Source organism: Spermophilus citellus, assembly GCF_964194105.1.
Source record: "Spermophilus citellus genome assembly, chromosome: 18".
NCBI classification, from domain to species: Eukaryota; Metazoa; Chordata; class Mammalia; order Rodentia; family Sciuridae; genus Spermophilus; species Spermophilus citellus.
This window is the reverse complement of record NC_138200.1, coordinates 724,862-742,105: the sequence shown is the minus strand read 5'-3', so window position 1 is coordinate 742,105 and position 17,244 is coordinate 724,862. Positions and strand designations below refer to the sequence as shown.

At 43.1% G+C, this 17,244-nt stretch overlaps 1 pseudogene across 1 annotated transcript; it reads right to left on the bottom strand.

Moving 5' to 3' along the window:
* Positions 1-4,471: 4,471 nt before the first annotated feature.
* LOC308637303 (vomeronasal type-1 receptor 1-like) lies at positions 4,472-5,181 on the bottom strand (annotated as a pseudogene). The gene has a single exon. The product of its transcript is annotated as a vomeronasal type-1 receptor 1-like (transcript).
* Positions 5,182-17,244: the final 12,063 nt, after the last annotated feature.

Below are 17,244 nucleotides of genomic sequence, written 5' to 3'. Positions count from 1 at the left end.
TGAACTGACAATCAAACTGTGAGATTCCCGTTGTTTCAAGGTATGAACACATCTCCCAATTCTAACCATCAGCACGTCATAAACCCTGAAAAGAATAGTTGCATGTTCTTTAAATTAGGCTGTGCCTGTATTATCACACTCAGTCCATGGAAAACCACCATTTTGTGCATTTGTGTTGTGGAAATGAATGAAGATCAAATAAATGAGACAAGCAAAGGCTATGCATTCTGAGCATACTATATCAAGGGATTCAGGCACTGTGACTTGTATTCAGCAGACTCCAAGGCAATAAGAGAGTAGAAATGCTTCATGTGTGCCCAGGTGGGAGGCAGTTGGCATGGCAAAGTGGGAGATAAGTAGAAGCTGGGTGTCTTGTGTGATTGGTTTAGGAAGCCTATGGGCTTCCTCCAGTTGGTCTTAAGTTGAAAGCAGGGACAATTTTTAAAGAAGTTGGCAGTTACTTACCAAGTCCAGCTCTCATGGCTGACAGCTGTGTAGGTTTTGAGTCAAGATCTATTTTCATGGGCTGGGGATGTGGCTCCAGCGGTAGCGCGCTCGCCTGGCATGCGTGCGGCCCGGGTTCGATCCTCAGCACCACATACCAACAAAGATGTTGTGTCCGCCGAGAACTAAAAAATAAATAATATACATATATATATAATTCTCTCTTTAAAAAGATCTATTTTCATATTTGGCTGGCCATATTCTGTATATTCAGTCTCTCCTGGTATGTACATGTGGGACCTACACGTCAGGTCTGGGGGTTCTGCCTTGTTATGCCTGTCACATAAATCTGTGTCAGTGCTGTGGTGTTAGCACTTCCCTTCAGGTCTCACAGGCCCTGTATGCTTTGCATATGTTGTTTTTGAAAGAATGATCAAGCCTTGCCCTTGGAGAAAACGCCGGTTTATTGAGGAACAGCTCTGCATATTTATAAAACCAGGGGTGGTTTGACAGTTATGACAGTTTAATGGTTGAACGGTTTGACAGTTGGCATGGGGTGCTTTCTGATTGGTGGATAAGGATCATGTGAGCCAGCAGGGCTATTCTAATTGGTGGGTAAGGATCATGTGAGCCAGCAGGGCTCACCATTGGGCGGCTCTTCTTGGGGGATGGGGAAGTTAGTCTTTGGAGCCGGGGCAACTCCCAACAGTTTTAGTGCCTCATGTCCACTGAAAGAACGAGCAAGCCTTGCCCTTGGAGAAAATGCCCGTTTATTGAGGAACAGCTCTGCATATTTATAGAGCTGGGGGTGGTTTGACAGTTAGCATGGGGTGCTTTTTGATTGGTGGGTAAGGATCATGTGAGCCAGCAGGGCTCACCATTGGACGGCTCTTCTTGGGGGGTGGGGAAGTTAGTCTTTGGAGCCGGGGCAACTCCCAACATCCACCATGCTAGTTTTATGCCTCATGTCCTCCATGTTAATTTTCTGTTGTGGACGTGGTGTATATGTCCAGGCTGGTTGAGCTGCATCAGTTTCACATTTCTGTCACACAGGATCTTCTGCATTCGAGGAATTCCATGGTGTTTATGAGCTTGCTGTGTACTTAGCATATAATTTATCTTCTGTGTTTTCTGCCTATGTCCTAAAGTAAAATAGGATGGAGGGGCTGGGGATGTGGCTCCAGCGGTACTGCGCTCGCCTGGCATGCGTGCGGCCCGGGTTCGATCCTCAGCACCACATACCAACAAAGATGTTGTGTCCGCTGAGAACTAAAAAATAAATATTAAAAAAAAAAATTCTCTCTCTCTCTCACTCTCTCTCCTCTCTCACTCTCTCTTAAAAAAAATGAAAATGAACTTTACAACATATTGAGCTGATTTGCAAAGTGATGTAAAAACAATAAAATGGTAGAAATGCTGTTTAAAAAAAAAGTAAAATAGGATGGAGGCTAATACTACCTGTGTCATTAAAAATGTAACATAGCCAGGTGCTGTGACACACCTGTAATTCCAGCTACTTGGGAGGCTGAAACAGAAAGATTGTGATTTGAGCCCAGCCTAAACCCTTGTATCAAAATAAAAATAAAGTTCTGGAGATGTAGCTTAGTGGTAGAAGACATGCCGAGCATGTGGAGATCTGGGATTCATTCCCAGCACCACAAAATATGAATAGGTCGTTGTTTTACCCAGGAGGCAGCTCCCTTAGGTCAGTCAATCCCTTACTCCCCCAGGCAGAGGAAAACACTCCTCCATGTCTACTCATACTTGCACAATGACTCCTTGACTGCCTCTCCATCATGATCACTCCTCCCTCTGATCACACACATAAATTTTTTACGAATATTCTACTTCCAAGTCATTACTCTATCTCCCCTGAAGAATGCCCTGAATGGTGTGGCCTGAGCTTTCCCTTCCCTCTTCTGCATCTCCTCTGACCCCCTGGTTTTCAGACACCGAGGAGTGCAACGTCAGAGACTAAAGTGAGGCTGTCACGCTCACCTTGCAACATACCAACAAAATATTGCAGGAACAGGAAAAACCAACTGCACAAGAATGAATGGAGCTGTTTAAGACATTGCTTCCCCCACTGTTAGTAATTGCAACTGTGTAACGACGGGTATAAATCCTGAAGCTTTCTAACAATAACATAAACCACTGGAAAAGGCAGTATCACTAAAGTTGCAGAATTTTTTAATGTAGCTTTAAAAAATACTTTTCAAAAATTATGTACAAAATTTAAATTGATAAGTGTGTTGTTTGTAAGTAAAGAGATACAATCTCTTTTGAAATATCAACACAGTGTTCAGGAAAGTTGAATTTGAAAGAAAAGAAAGCAACAGAAAAGCCCAGGCAATATGAGTTTCCCATGAGATTACCTTTCCATAGATGGTTTATATTTTATAAATGTGAGATAGAAAACCATAAAGCATTTCCTGAGTTTAATCTGATGAAATTAAAGCTATCATGATTGGTAAATTTGATTCAATGTTCCTTCAAAATAAACAGAAAATAATTACAAAATATGAGGTTTTAATTTTAAAAACAAGAGATAAATAAAATTGATTGTGATAATTTTACAACATACAAAAACTCATAAATTTGATATAAAATAAGAATTGGCATTTCACTGTATAATTGCAAATGTTTGCTAATGAACAAAAAACGCAAGTAAGATGCTAGAATTTCAGACAATAAAAAATTAAATACATTTTTTAAAGCAGAGAAAAGCATGCTCAATTTTCTGGAGATAGACTTTCAAACGTCAGATTTTATTCTATAAAATTTTGTGCATTGAGAATTTTCACTTTAGCAAAAATAGGCAAGAGACATTTTATAAGCAATTTAGATGCTTAATGTTATCCATTAGCAATTGAAGGTGCGTTTTCATTGAGGGCTAAGTAGTATACTATGCATTTGACGTAAACCACAATATCAAAGACTTACAGTGCTATTTTTAGAAACAAACTACTTAAATTAAGTATCTAATGCTTTATATTTTGGTACTAGGGATTGAATGCAGGGGTGCTTTACCACTGAGTTACTTCCCAAGACTCTCCACCTTTCTTTTCCATTTTGAGACAGGGTCGCGAAGTTCTCCAGGTAGACCTGGAACCCGCACTCCTGCCTCAGACTCCAGAGTAGCTGGGATTTCAGGCTGTGCCTCCACACACAGCACAGTAGTACCACTCAGTGAGGAGTCCTGATATTTTCAGTCTCTCAACTGAATCCCTTCTGCCCGTCATCTTAAACAGCCACTCAGATTTCCTCAGCTGTCCTAAGGGATGGCCCAGAGACTTCCCTGTCCCTCCTCTCCTGCTGACCTCCAAGCACCTGAACTCAGCCCACTCCCCTGAGGCTGGCAGTGCCTTCCTCACACTGCTCATGCAGTTCATTCCCCTGCCAAAAAGTGAGCTCAAAAATTATTGGGAAAACGATGTATGATCACTGTTGTTAATAATGCAGTTTGCATTTAAAAATTTCTAAAACAACAGATTTTTTAAAGATCCTCACCAGAAATAAGTTTGTGAGATGTTGGACATGATAACTAGGTGATTTAATCTTTATACAATGTGTAAATAGATCAGAACATCCCATAAATACACATAATAAATATTGGTCAATTAAAATAGATCAATTAAAAAACAGAGAGAAACATGAAAAAAGCCTACAGTGAGTTTCTAAAAAAAATGAAAATAAAAAACTTTCCTGGATATTAAACTCAGAAATTTCCTCCATTACATTCTTTTAAAATATCCTGGACAAACAAAACATATAAATGAAAAAATAAATAAAACATCCTGAACATTCTTTACTGAGAAACCTAAGGTTAGAGTGATAAATCCTTGTTTCATTATGGGCACAGTGTTCATGGTTAGTCAGGCGTAGAGCTGACAGTACAGAAGATATGGCCACCTCATTTGCCATGGTACCAGACAGTATTGACATAAGCGCTCTTCAAACATGAGCAGATGATGACATGGACATTCAAATACATCCAAGACAACAGGCCGCTAGCCAGGCAGGTGGATTAGGAGACACCACGTGTCCTTGCTCTGCAGTGATAGAGGACCTGAGAGACGCGGGTGTCACTGACGATGAGCACAAAGGGGCTGAGTGCTGGGAAACAGGAGGACACCAGCACAGAGCTGCTCATGACCCACTGGCCTCTCCTGGGGGCAAGAGTCACCCAAATGGTCAAAACAGTGTCGACGGAATAAAAGGCAACCCAGGAGCTCACCAGGATCAGGACATGCGTGTGGCTCTGGCCTCATGAGAAGGTGGGGGGTAGAGGACGCGGCTGTGGATGTGCTGAACCTGCTGCCTGTGTCTGTGCAGGACAAGGACAATGGAGCCACTGGCCCAGGCCATGAGGACCAGACTCAACAAGTCGGGGGAGAGGTACCAGACAGTGTATAAGGTGCTGTGTCTCTCTGGCACTACCCAGGAACAGTACCCGTGATTCCCATCCACACTGAGATTTTTCTTATTCAATGGGCCATTCACTATTAAAGGCAGAAATGAATTTATCAAGAGATGCAGGGCCCAGCAGAGGAGACAGCAGAAGCCGATAAATCGTAGTGATCTCCTCTTGAGCGTGATCCACCTGCAAATTCTGGGGTTTAGCTTTAGGGCCTGGAAGCCACTGAACAGGCACAAAGTGCTGAAGGAGACACCAGTGCTCACTCTATAGAAATAGAAGACAAGGTGACATCTCGTGTCATCCAGGAAATGTTCCATCCCCGAGCTGCCAGAGTCGAAGGGACTCCTTTCGCAAAAAGAACAATGGAATTGGCCAGTACCACTTGATTGAGAATCACGTCTGTGGGTCTGAAGTGACGTCCAGTGAGCAAGGTGAAATTATAGAGACCAAGGAGGGAGAAGTTTCCCACGAATCCCACTCCTGTCTGAGTGAGGAGAACCATCCCCATATCCATGCTGAGCAGCTCACGTCAGCACCCGCAGGTCTGCTTGTACCTAGGGCAGGGGATGAAGAGATAAACCCATGAGATTAAGTGTGTCAGCATCAATACATCCCCCAATGTAATACTGACCACAAACTAAACACTCTCACAAAAACAGACCAAGACTTCATGCCCAGAAACTCAAAGACACCACCGTGAGACCTGTGCTGCCCAAAGCTGCAGTGTCCACCTCCAAGGGAAAGTGAGAGTGAGGAAGAGCCCTGTGCCCTGACTCAGGTTGTTTCAAAAATACATTTTACAGGGCAATGGCAAGACACGGACGTGTGCAGATGATCTCTTTCTATAAAAATGGATAGAAACATAGATATAGGGATGGCAGCTGAGAGGGAGGTGTGGTCGGAGCACATATCCCTGTCCACCTGGGCACTGTGGTACCTGCAGAATTTTCACAATTGGCCACTTGAAAGCCTCTACAAGATAGGAAAGGGAGTTTGAAACTCACTGGCGTACTAAAGATGCACAATAGGTCTACAGCTGTGAGGTAGACTACACAGAGGGGACGGAGAGAACAGCGATGTTTCAGAAGACCAAGCCTGACATGAGCCAGAGGACAGGGCTCAGGCTGCAGCGGAGTCTCCAGGTCTGCCTAGCTCACCCTGTGCTCCACACCTTCCTAGGACTGTGGGAGACTGTGAGTCCTCCCTGAGAATTTCCACTAACCAGAGCCTGTGGACATTGAGGCTGTTCTGAGACACGACTGCAGACATTCACAGCCAGGAGGACTAAGGGTCCCCCACAACCCTAGGATGTGTGCAGACACAGGGGGATCTAAATAGATGCCCTGAGCCCTCATGAGGGGCGTGTGCTGCCCATCTACAGTTTCCCTGGCAAGAATAGAAATATCATCTTCTGCTTCATGAACAAATGGGGGTGGGTAAGTCAGAGAACAGATTAATAGTGGGTGAAAACAGCAGTTCAGCAATTCACAACCTGCTTACAAGCCGGGGTGCCAAGGGGGATACAGCCAGACTGGGGAACCTGGCGCCCACATTTCCTTTTGCTCGCTTTCCCTTCCTCCAGTTTCTCTTTCTCATCAGAGTGAGCCACACGTTATTGCTGAGTAGCCTTTTTATCCCCACATGGAAAACACAATCAGGCCTTTCCCCTAAGGGACGTTAATGTGACTCTAACAGAACAGAATTCTAAATGTACTCCTGCAGACTCCCTTGGGCTCCACATGCTGACCCGAGAAAGCACGGTGGCCGCAGCATGGACCTGGAACCCGGGGACTGAGTGCCAGTGACATAGTGGCCGAGACCCCTCAGAGGCTCTGCAGGGTCTCCTCTGACACCCCTTTAGCAGAGAGTCCATTTGTGGGGGACACTGGTGCCACAGAAGGGACACTTAACAAGGAACGTATTCCTGCTCAGAGACTCCTGTGGACAAGATGAGAGAACACAGGCCTACCCAACAGGCATGGAGGACCTGCTGAGGGTGGGCCAGAGCGATAGGAGGAGCTGGCACGGAAAAGATGTGTGGAAAGCAGACTTGAGTGGGTTCCCTAACGTCCCAGAGCTCTGACCAATGTAAACCTCAGGATGAAAAAGTAATAAAAGACTAATCTGGTAGACTGCATGGATTCGTTTTATGGCTGATTAGAAGCATCGAGATACACATAAAATTTACAACTGTCCAAAGAAGGAAAAACCCCTGCTTACCTGACTGTGCGCTGTCTGCAGTGGTTCTGAGGCAGCATCCTGCAGGTTGGGCCTGGCAGGTGACAACGTTCAGGGGCTCCGTGACCTCAGCGCCTTGCTGGGAAGTGTTTGTCATTTCACCTGCAGGTGCAGTGACAGTGCCAGCATGGGGACTGGAGATCACCTGGGCCCACACCTGGGGGCTGTCATGTCTCTGCAAGCCTGTCCCCCTGAGAAGCCCTTCAGGAGAGGGGAAACCAGTGGGACAGACCTCACCCTGGGACAAGCACTGACCCCCTGGGAGCCTGAGCAGAAAACACAGACCTGCTAAGTGAGGAGTGGAGCGCGCAGCCCTGTGGGTTTCAATCATGTCGATACCGTGGGCTTCAAAGTGTTATTGTCTTAATGCCTGAGAACTCCTAGGACACCCAGACTCACAGCAGACAGCATGTGGTGAGTTTGGAGCAGCAACCACAGTGGTTCAAACAGGTGGGAGTACCACAAGGACTTATTCATTTGCTGCTTCAAGAATATTGATTTCCTAACCCACGTAGGTCAGGCACTTTTATGGGCACCAGGATATATCAGCACAGGTGACATTGCAACAGCTTTGTCCCCACATTCTGTCTGCTTTCCTTACTCACATGCACCCCAGTAATTAAGTTGCACAGTCTCTTGTCAGAAGCCGGTGGTTCCACTGGAGAGAGAAGGGTAGAAACTACATGCTGTGAAGGTGGGCTCGAGGGTGGGTCCCACTTAGTGAGTTCAGGAGAAGAGGGTGGATTCCATTCCCATTCCCATTCTTGGTCCTTTTTTTGTCATAACTGAAAAAGTAGTTCTTATAGTCTAATGTTCAAGGACCATATGGACAATGATGGTTCCTCCTTCATTCCTGACTTAGACAAACTAATTTAATAATGTATCTCACTTTTATACGTATTGTAGATTTTCTTTATTTCTTTTAGTGAGACTTGTTAGCATTTAAGGGAGATATTTTCTACGTCTAGTTTGTTTCTATCCATTAGAAAGGTGATATTGTATTACTATAGAACATGAATTATGTGACTATCATGTGTTATTATATATTAATGTGGATATATTTCCCGACAGCTGGCCTTAACTGGAAGTATTCTTCCTACCTATCAGTGTAAACAGTCATCCCTCAGTACCATAAGGGCTTCAGTTTCTGGGCCACTGTGGATACCAATATAGACAGATCCTCAAGTTTCTAATATAAAATTCTGTAACACATCTATGATAAACACAACTTTCTGTGCATTTGGAATCACCCTATAGTACTGACAATGCCAAATGAAATGTAAAACTCTGCAGGACTCTATTGATTAGGAGAACATGCCACGAAAACCCTGTGTACATGTTCCCTACAGACCAAATTTACACGTATTTTCAGCCCATGGTTGATGGAATCCATGAATGTGGTGGGCTGATATATTTCACTGCATGATATCTATGAGTTCAGAAAGTTCCTTGTGCTATTGGCATACTATTATAGAAATCAAGAGTTTATATCTTGTCACTGTGCCATTATTAAACCGTGGTAGTATGAAAAGCAATAAAAAACAGTTCATAATACATTGTCATTCTTGGCCCCAAATTGCCAGTAAGCAGTGCTCTGTGAACGGGGCCAAAGCCAAATTCTCACATTTCATTTAGTTTCTCTCTCTTTATATTCTTCTGAGAGATAACTCCTCAGCCTTTCATTCAGCATCATGGAATTGTCTTCTTTCTACACTGCAGGCCAATATTTTGGGGGTAAGATTTCCCTGTTTCTCTACTATTTCCAAAAGATTTATTAAAATTTTAATATTTTCAGAGAATCCACAGAAAGGGTGATGTGACCCCTGGTGGCACTCCAGCAGGAGCAATGGGACGTCTGTGTATGAGAATAGTGGCTATGTTATTTCTGCTCAGGTTGACCTTTCATGTCTTGACTTGATGCTTACGAGTTTTCCTTTGTATTTAGGGAATAGTTGGTGATATTTTGAACTGTGTAAAGATCCTGGTCATACCAGTGTGACTCCCACACTTTTAGCCACCATGATGATTTCTGACTCAGCCCACATTCATGAGTGGACAGTGTTCCATGAGGTAGACTTTTCCATCCTATCAGTTTCCATTTGGGGCCTTCTACATTTCATCATTCTATTGATGTGGATTTGTGAACTTTTAAATGTCCAATTTGGTGTAATGGCATTTCTCTTATTTACTCTGATGATCACGCTTCCCCAGATAAGACAGTGGTTTTCTCCCAGTTGGTTTCTTGGTGTTTGATCATGTCACCATTTTCCTTGGCGCTTCCTCTGGAGACAACAAACAAAAAGTAGACCTTACAGAGGCATCTTACTGTAAGGTCCTTACTCTGATCAGGAAGCAGCCCTTTGTTCCCCACAGAATTTTGCTACCTCTTACTGCAGGATGGTATTGAGAAGCTTTGGTTCAGTCCTTAGATGGTTTGATTCTGTTGGTGAGTCATGTCTTCAAGGTCTCTCAGAATCTGATGAAACCAGGTTCACAAATGCCATCTCTGCAAAGCACAAGCAAAGCCATGGCCAGAGATAAGTGGTTTTGACAGCAGTGTGTTAAGGAAAATGAACAAGCTGTAAGTACGTGAAGATTACTAGGTCCAACACCCAATACCAGTTAAGTCTCACAGTGTTCATGAGGCGATGTATTTCCATTTGCCAGTTCATTTACCAAATTTATTACCAAAATTAATCAATATGCACTTCCATGAATAATCTTGGACACTCCTTCACCATAGAAGTTTGGGAGTCTCTTCTCATGCCTCCCGAATCTCTGGACCACCTAGGATGACAAGACATCCAACGGCTCAGAGGCAAGAGGCTGCCCTTCTCACTGCTGTGTTATCCATTAAAACAATACAAGGGCTGGGGCACTGAAGTCTTCCTGAGATCCTAGCTACTTGAGAGTGTGAGGCAGAAGGATTGCAAGTTCAAGGCCAGCCTGGGAAACTTATAAACATGCTGTCTCAAGAATGAAAAATAATAAATAAACCATGGAGCTGGGTGTGGTGGTACACACCTGTAATCCCAGTGACTTGTTGCCAATGTCTTGGCTGGGCACAGAATCACGAGCCACCACACACCTGGTAGATTCAAACAGTAATTCTTTATTCCCAAACTCACACCGGCCTCTACACACGTTCTGGGGAAATCCCAGTTCTGCTGCCGCCCAATTCACCTACTCCACGAGGCTTTCTTTTCCAATACTTTCTTTCTGAATCTCCCGAGAACTCAACGGGAGCTCAGGTAGCAGCAAGGCCCTATTTCCAGCAGCAATAATCTTCAACCTCCAACTTCCCTAAAACCCATATTGTCTTAAACCGGGAACGCCTTAAACTTGTCTTAAACCTGAACGCCATAAACCTGAGGACCGGGATACTTCCTCAAACCTGATCAGCTCTAAACCCGGATCCGCCCTGGTCCTTGAGCAAGGTCACCTTACATGCAATGTCAACAGCGAAATTCCAAGGCAAGTCCATTTAACATGGGGTACGCTGGCAAGGAAATTTTGATGCGTCATTCCTACTTGGCAATGGCCCTCAGTAACTTGTGAGGCTGAGGCAGGAGACTGTAAGTTCAAGGCCAGCCTCAGAAATTTAGGTAGGCCCTAAGTAAGTTAGTGAGACCCCAATTAGGTAGGCCCTAAGTAAGTTAGTGAGAAGGTGTGGCTGAGTTACCATGTCCCCTGTGTTCACTCTTCAGTGCCAAAATAATAATAATAATAATAATAATAATAATAATAATAATAATAATAATAATTCTTCACTGGCAATGTAGCCCAGTTCTAGAGTGACCCTGCATTCAATCCCTAGTAAAACACACACACACACACACACACACACACACAAAGTGACTGACTGCCTATTGGAATCTCTTGAAGATATAGGTTCTCACAGAACTTTAGCTTATGACTCTTTACAGCAGCTTCTCAAACAAGATGAAGACTAACAAGAGCCCTGTCATAATAATCTAACTGTAGGAAAGTGTGGCCTCACTTGGATTTAGTCCCTTGTGAGATGCCATGGTGGTGAGGGTCACCCCTCCTTTGTACCCCACAGGTCCCAGACGAAACCCTGGGATTCACTGATGAATAGCACTGCAGGCTCATGGATTATACAAATTATCTACAAACATGATGGAGCTCTCTGAAATGTTGTAGCTTTCTATCCCTTGGTCAGAAGATCCCTGAGAAGGACAGAATCCATTTGCAGGCAATCATAAACAAATGGGGGGGGTAGGTCACAGTAACAGATTAATAGTGGATGGAAACTGCAGTAGAGCACATCCTCAATCTGGTTACGAGCCGGGGGGCCAAGTGGTGTTACAGCCAGAGTGAGAACACTGTTAACATGTTAACACTGAATGCCTTGACTACAAGTGCTTCCATCTTTGCATGTACTATAAAAGATTAGGCCCCTACATCAAGGGTTTCCTCCTCTAGTTGAAGGACTTTGGACATCTCCTGCCTCACAGACACCCAGAAAATATACACCTGTCACATTCCTGCGACAAAAACACTCAAGTCACTCCAGGGGACCTGGGCCGTGTGAAATAACCACGTAAGAGACAGAGATACCTTTTTATTTGGGGGTGCTGTGAGAGCCCCTCTGACCTTAAGGGTCTGGAGAGAGAGAGAGAGAGAGAGAGAGAGAGAGAGAGAGAGAGCACATGCTGATCCCTTTTATTGAGGAGAAGCCATTCAAATGAGGCCAGGGGTCAGGTTTCAAGGGGCTGAGTCTAGCTTCATGAGGTCTGCTGTCAGCAGGTTGACTGACATCTAGGAAGGCCACACCCAAAGGCAGAGTAAGAGAAGGGCATTTCCATGGAACATTCTATCCCCAGTACGGCAAGGGGTTAATATCACAAAGAAACAGGTGAGCGAAGCTCGACCCATGGATCTGCAGGAAGGCAAGCCCACGCATGAAGACGCATTTGGTTGCATTGTTTCCTCCCTCAAGATCAAGACCACCATCTTCCGCAACTTCAGAGTAGCCAGATCATTGGCAGGATGACCCACAGGGCCTCATCCGATCAGGAGAGGGAAAATGCTGGGCTCCTGACATGGGCCTCCCACATACACCCATATCCTATACACCCCCAGAAAAAAGAGCCCTTTTTAATAAAGCCAGAAAAAAAGAGCCCTTTCAGGACAGTGCTTATTAGCTTTGGATTCAATGATGTAAGAATCAAGATGCACAATTCCCTTTCAATATGCACAATGCTGATGTTAGTTATCTTGTCATCACTGCGATCAAAAAAATCTATTAAGAACAACTTAGAGGAGAAATCATTTATTTGGGCTCCTGGTTTATCCATGAGCCATGTTTAGCTACCTCATTGCTCTGGCCTAAGGTGAAACAGAAATTTATGGCAGAAAAGAGTGATGTAGGAAATTTCCTCAGCTAATGTAGCTGGATAGCAAAAAAGGACCAGAGAAAATACAAACCCTTCTAGAATATGTGGTCAGTGACCTACTTCATCCAACTAGGTTTCGCCTCTTAGGAGTCCATCCAGCTAAGATGCACCAATCCATCCATTTAAAAAATGGATTAATCCATTGTTGAATTCAGAGCTCTCATGATCAAATCATTGCCTAAAAGCTCCACATCTGAAATGTGATACACTGAGGACTATACTTTCAGCACTTGAGCTTTTGGGGAGCATTCCAGATTCAACCACAACAGATGAGCTCTTGAAAAATGTATTTAATAAAATTTTCACATTCCTAATAGTACCAAACTTCTGTTTTAACTAAGTGAGTTAATGAACTTCTCCAAAAATTCCCTTCAAAATTCCAGTCTGAAAAACAAATTCTAAGCGAGTATCTCAAGCCGTTTGCCAGCTCACACCTCTCACCAAATCTCCAAATTTAATAGGATATATATTATAAGTCAATAGAGCACTTGGTTAGCATGGGGAAGGCCCCGAGTTCCATCTTTAATACTGCAGAGACACAGAAAGAGAGGAAGAGAGAACTTATCATTGTGCTTAATAGTTTGGATCAAAAGTCAGGGGCTGGGAAAACAGATGATAGAAAAAGTGGTGACAAAAGTATTTGGGGATAAGTTGTTGAATAGGAGTGAGTCCTGCCTGAATGGCATAGAAGGACTTTAATAATGAGGAAGAGAGGGTGACCTGCTTTGTGAATACGAGTCAAACTCTGGCTCCGGTCACCCTGACACTACCCTATAAGACTATGAAGAAAGTGCTAAGGTGGCCAAGTGAGAAGTCATGCACGGCTTCCGCAGCACAGTCTCCAGCCAGGAAGACCCACTGAGTACCCAGTCACTAAAGGCAGATACCAACACTGGATCCACGGTTGATCAGCCAACTACCTGATGGCAGGTTGATTGCCATGATTACGGTGTACTTATTCAATCATGGAAGAAGCGCATTGTTTTTACTGCAACACATATTTTGAATATAGCGTGCCTTCTCTGCATGTGATGATATACTATCACCTGGGAACATACAGAATGTCTTGTGGATGGTCAAGGAATTCTGCACAGCATTGCTTCTGATCAAGAATTATAGATGATCCGATTCTCTACTTCTGCTGCTGCAGTTACTGGAAGGGTTACACCCTTCTACCTCACTGGCAGCTTTTTACAGCAAGGGGTGCCTACCAGCCTTAGTGCTGGTCTCAATATCGGGATCAGATTTTTTGGCAGAGGTGAGCAGGATCTAATTGTTGCAGAATACCCTAACCATACTCAGCGACTTATTTTCAGGTTCTTGTCTCGCAAATTTGAAGAATGAAATCCACAGTGAAGAGTGAATGTAAAGAGTAGGATTTATTCAAGTGCAATGAAAAGAAACAGTAGTTTGCCACCTACGTGTACTAGTCTAGTGGTTAATAGAGATACTGCATAGGGACATTTATCAATATCTGTGTTAATCAGGTATTGGAAAAATGTCAAGGCTATTGGTTTGGCCTGTGACCTTCTGATTGGTTATGCACCCCTTTAGCCCTTGAGTCTGTAGCCTTCACTCAGGTCCACCCTGCTTCCTTTTTTCCATGCTCCAGCACAAAGGAGTTGGCTGGAGTGTTTGGAAAGTTTCTAAAGGTTAATTTCATGGAGTGGCCTTTACATTTAGAGAAGCTTTTATGGTGCCCATTGCCCTAACTGCCTGTTTTACTCTCCGTCTGTCCTATCTATTCACTACATCACAGCAAGTAATACATGGCAGTGGTTTGATGTGCATGGAATTCACTTATCTTCCCATGTTTCTCATCAGCCTGATGCAGCCGTACTGAAAGAATGGTGGAATGGCCTTTTGAAAGGGCACTGGCTAGTTGGAAACACCTTACAGGTGTTCCAAAAACTCTACATGCTCAGATTCAGTATCTAATACATGACATGGTTTCCCCCATAACTGGGGCTCACAAACCCAGGAATTGAGAGGTACAAATGAAGGTGACACCACTCTCTAGAACCTTAGTGATTCACAAGCAAATAAATGTTTTGCTTCCCCCTCCTGCAACCTCTAGGCATTCTGCTGGCCTAGTGGTCTTTATCTGAAAGGGAGAAATGTCTCCATAGGAGACACAACAATCATCAATTATTCCATTTATAGGATATTATGACTCCAAACTGGTCACTTTTGTGTGTGTGCATCATGCTGCGATTCAAATCCAAGGCTTTATGCATGTGAAGCAAGCCCTCTACCAACTGAGCCATATCCCCAGCCCATTTTTTAAAACATATTTTTATTGTCATAGTTATATATCATGGAATTTGTCACACATTCACACACACACACAATATAACCATATAAATTGGACAATACCATTTCCCAGTACTTCCTCTTTCCCCCATCTCCTCTCCCCCTTGGTCCCTTTTCTGTGACCTCTGTTCAGTTTTCATTAGATTTCCCACCCCTAACATATATCTTTCTTTATTCTCTCTAGCTTCCACATATGAGGGAAAACATCACCCTTGACTTTCTGACTTCAGCTTACTTTAACTTAATATAATGCACTCAAGTTCCATCCCCATTTCCTGAAAATGACATAATTTCATTCCTCTTTATTACTTTAAAATTTTTATTGTGCAATTGGAACTCCATTGTGTATTGGAAATGTATTCCACATTTTCTTTGTCCATTCATTGATGGACACCTAGGCTGGTTCCATAGTTTGGCTATTGTGAATCATCCTACTTCAAACATGGCTATGCATGTTTCACTGTAGTCGAATGACTTAAGCTTCTCAGGATAAATACCAAAGAGTGGTATAGCTGGGTCACATGGTGGTTTACATGTCTATAGTCTTTTAAGGAACTTCCAGGCTGATTTCCATAGTATCATACTCATTTACAATCCTTCTAACAGTGTAAAAATTTCCCTTTTCATCACATCCTCTCCAACATTTATTATTGTTTGTATTCTTCGTGGCTGTCATTCTAACTGGAGTTCGATGAAATCTCAGTGTATTTTAATTTGCATTTCTCTAGCAGCCAATGACATTGAATATTTTTTCATATATGTATTGTCCATTTGTATTTCTTCTTTTGAGCAGTGTCTGTTGAAATCATTTGTCCATTTATCAATTGGGTTATTTGAATTTTTGGTATTAAGTTTTTTTGACTTCTTTGTATATTCTAGGCATTAATAGAAGAGTAACAAGGAAAGATTTTCTTTCATTTTGTAGGCTCTCTGTTCTCATTCTTAATTGCTTCCTTTGCTGTGTAGTTTTTAAATTTGATGCCAATGCATTTATTAACTCTTACAATTATTTCCTGTGCCTAGGGTCCTATTTAGGAAGTTGTTTCCTGCACCTCTTTGGTGAAGTGTAAACCCTATGTTTTCTTCTAGCAGTTTCATAGTTTCTGTTATAATTCTTAGGTCTTTGGTCCACTTTGTGTTGACTTTTGTGCAGATTGAGAGATAATCATCTAGTCCCATTCTTCTAATGACCAGTTTCCCCAGAATCATTTGTTTAAAAAGTCTGCCCTTTTTCTAATGTATGATTGTGGCACCTTTGTCAAAGAGTTGGATGACTGAATTGTGCAGTTTTGAATCTGTCTTCTATTCTGTACTATTCTATTTGTGAATTTTAATGTCAATACAATACATAATATCATTTGGTTGCTATGGCTGTATGGTTTCTATTACTATGAAACCACCCCCAATGGTTTGCTTGCAGATGGCAGATATTTGGATTTGTCACCCTCCATAGTTGCATGAGTCAATTCCTTATAATAAATAATTCAACTTCCACACACGTGCACAGAGGCTCACATGCCATTGGTTCTGTTTCTCTGGGGAATTCGGATGAATACGTAAGCTTTTACAATGCTCCTTCCACTGCCTTTTTCTTCCCAAGTCAAAGCACATCCTCTAGAACTATTAATCATTGTGTATTTCCAAAAGCCTCACACACTGATACACCATCTTCTAGGCCAGGTTCAAATTTCTACCAGGTGAAGGTCATGGCCACTTCCTTGAAAGGTACTATGTCTGGCAAGTCAGAGGTAGGAAGTTGGCTTTGGGCTATCGGACATTAGAATCTGTCACTGTCACTTAGAAAGTTGCAGAGAGCCAGGACTTTTGAGGGCCAAGTCAGGTGGACAGCACTTCAGGATGATTGTGCCTGAGAAAAAAGCCTCTGGTGGGGAATGTCATTTGGGTCTTCTTCAACCCAAGATCCTTCAGATGATCTGTCCTAGCCTGTTCTGCACTCATGTGGAACCCTCAATAAGTCAGCAGGTTGTGCCAAGGTGTGCACTCAGCCCCAGGCTCTGACAGGTATCAGTTCTTTATTATGCCTACAGGATGTGGGGTTGTTCTATCCAAGCTAGACTGTGAATGCACTGTCAAGCTTAATACACAGAGATCATGTGACTGTGTGTGCATGTCATGAAATGAAACGGTATGTATGCACTTTTACAAATGTCAGTCCACTTGTTCTGCTATCAGATCTTCCAATTCCAATTAATTTCACCTACTATTTCTGTACCAGTTATGGTGCATACCTGGCTCCCATAGGGTTGACTGACACTATGGAATTATAAACACAAGAGCACGTTACCCTTGTAGAACCTAAAAAAGGCTTCCCTTCAACAGTGTTGGGCACTATGTGATAGTCTATGGGAACTGTAGAAATTCATGATACCCCTCTTCATAGTGGTCTGT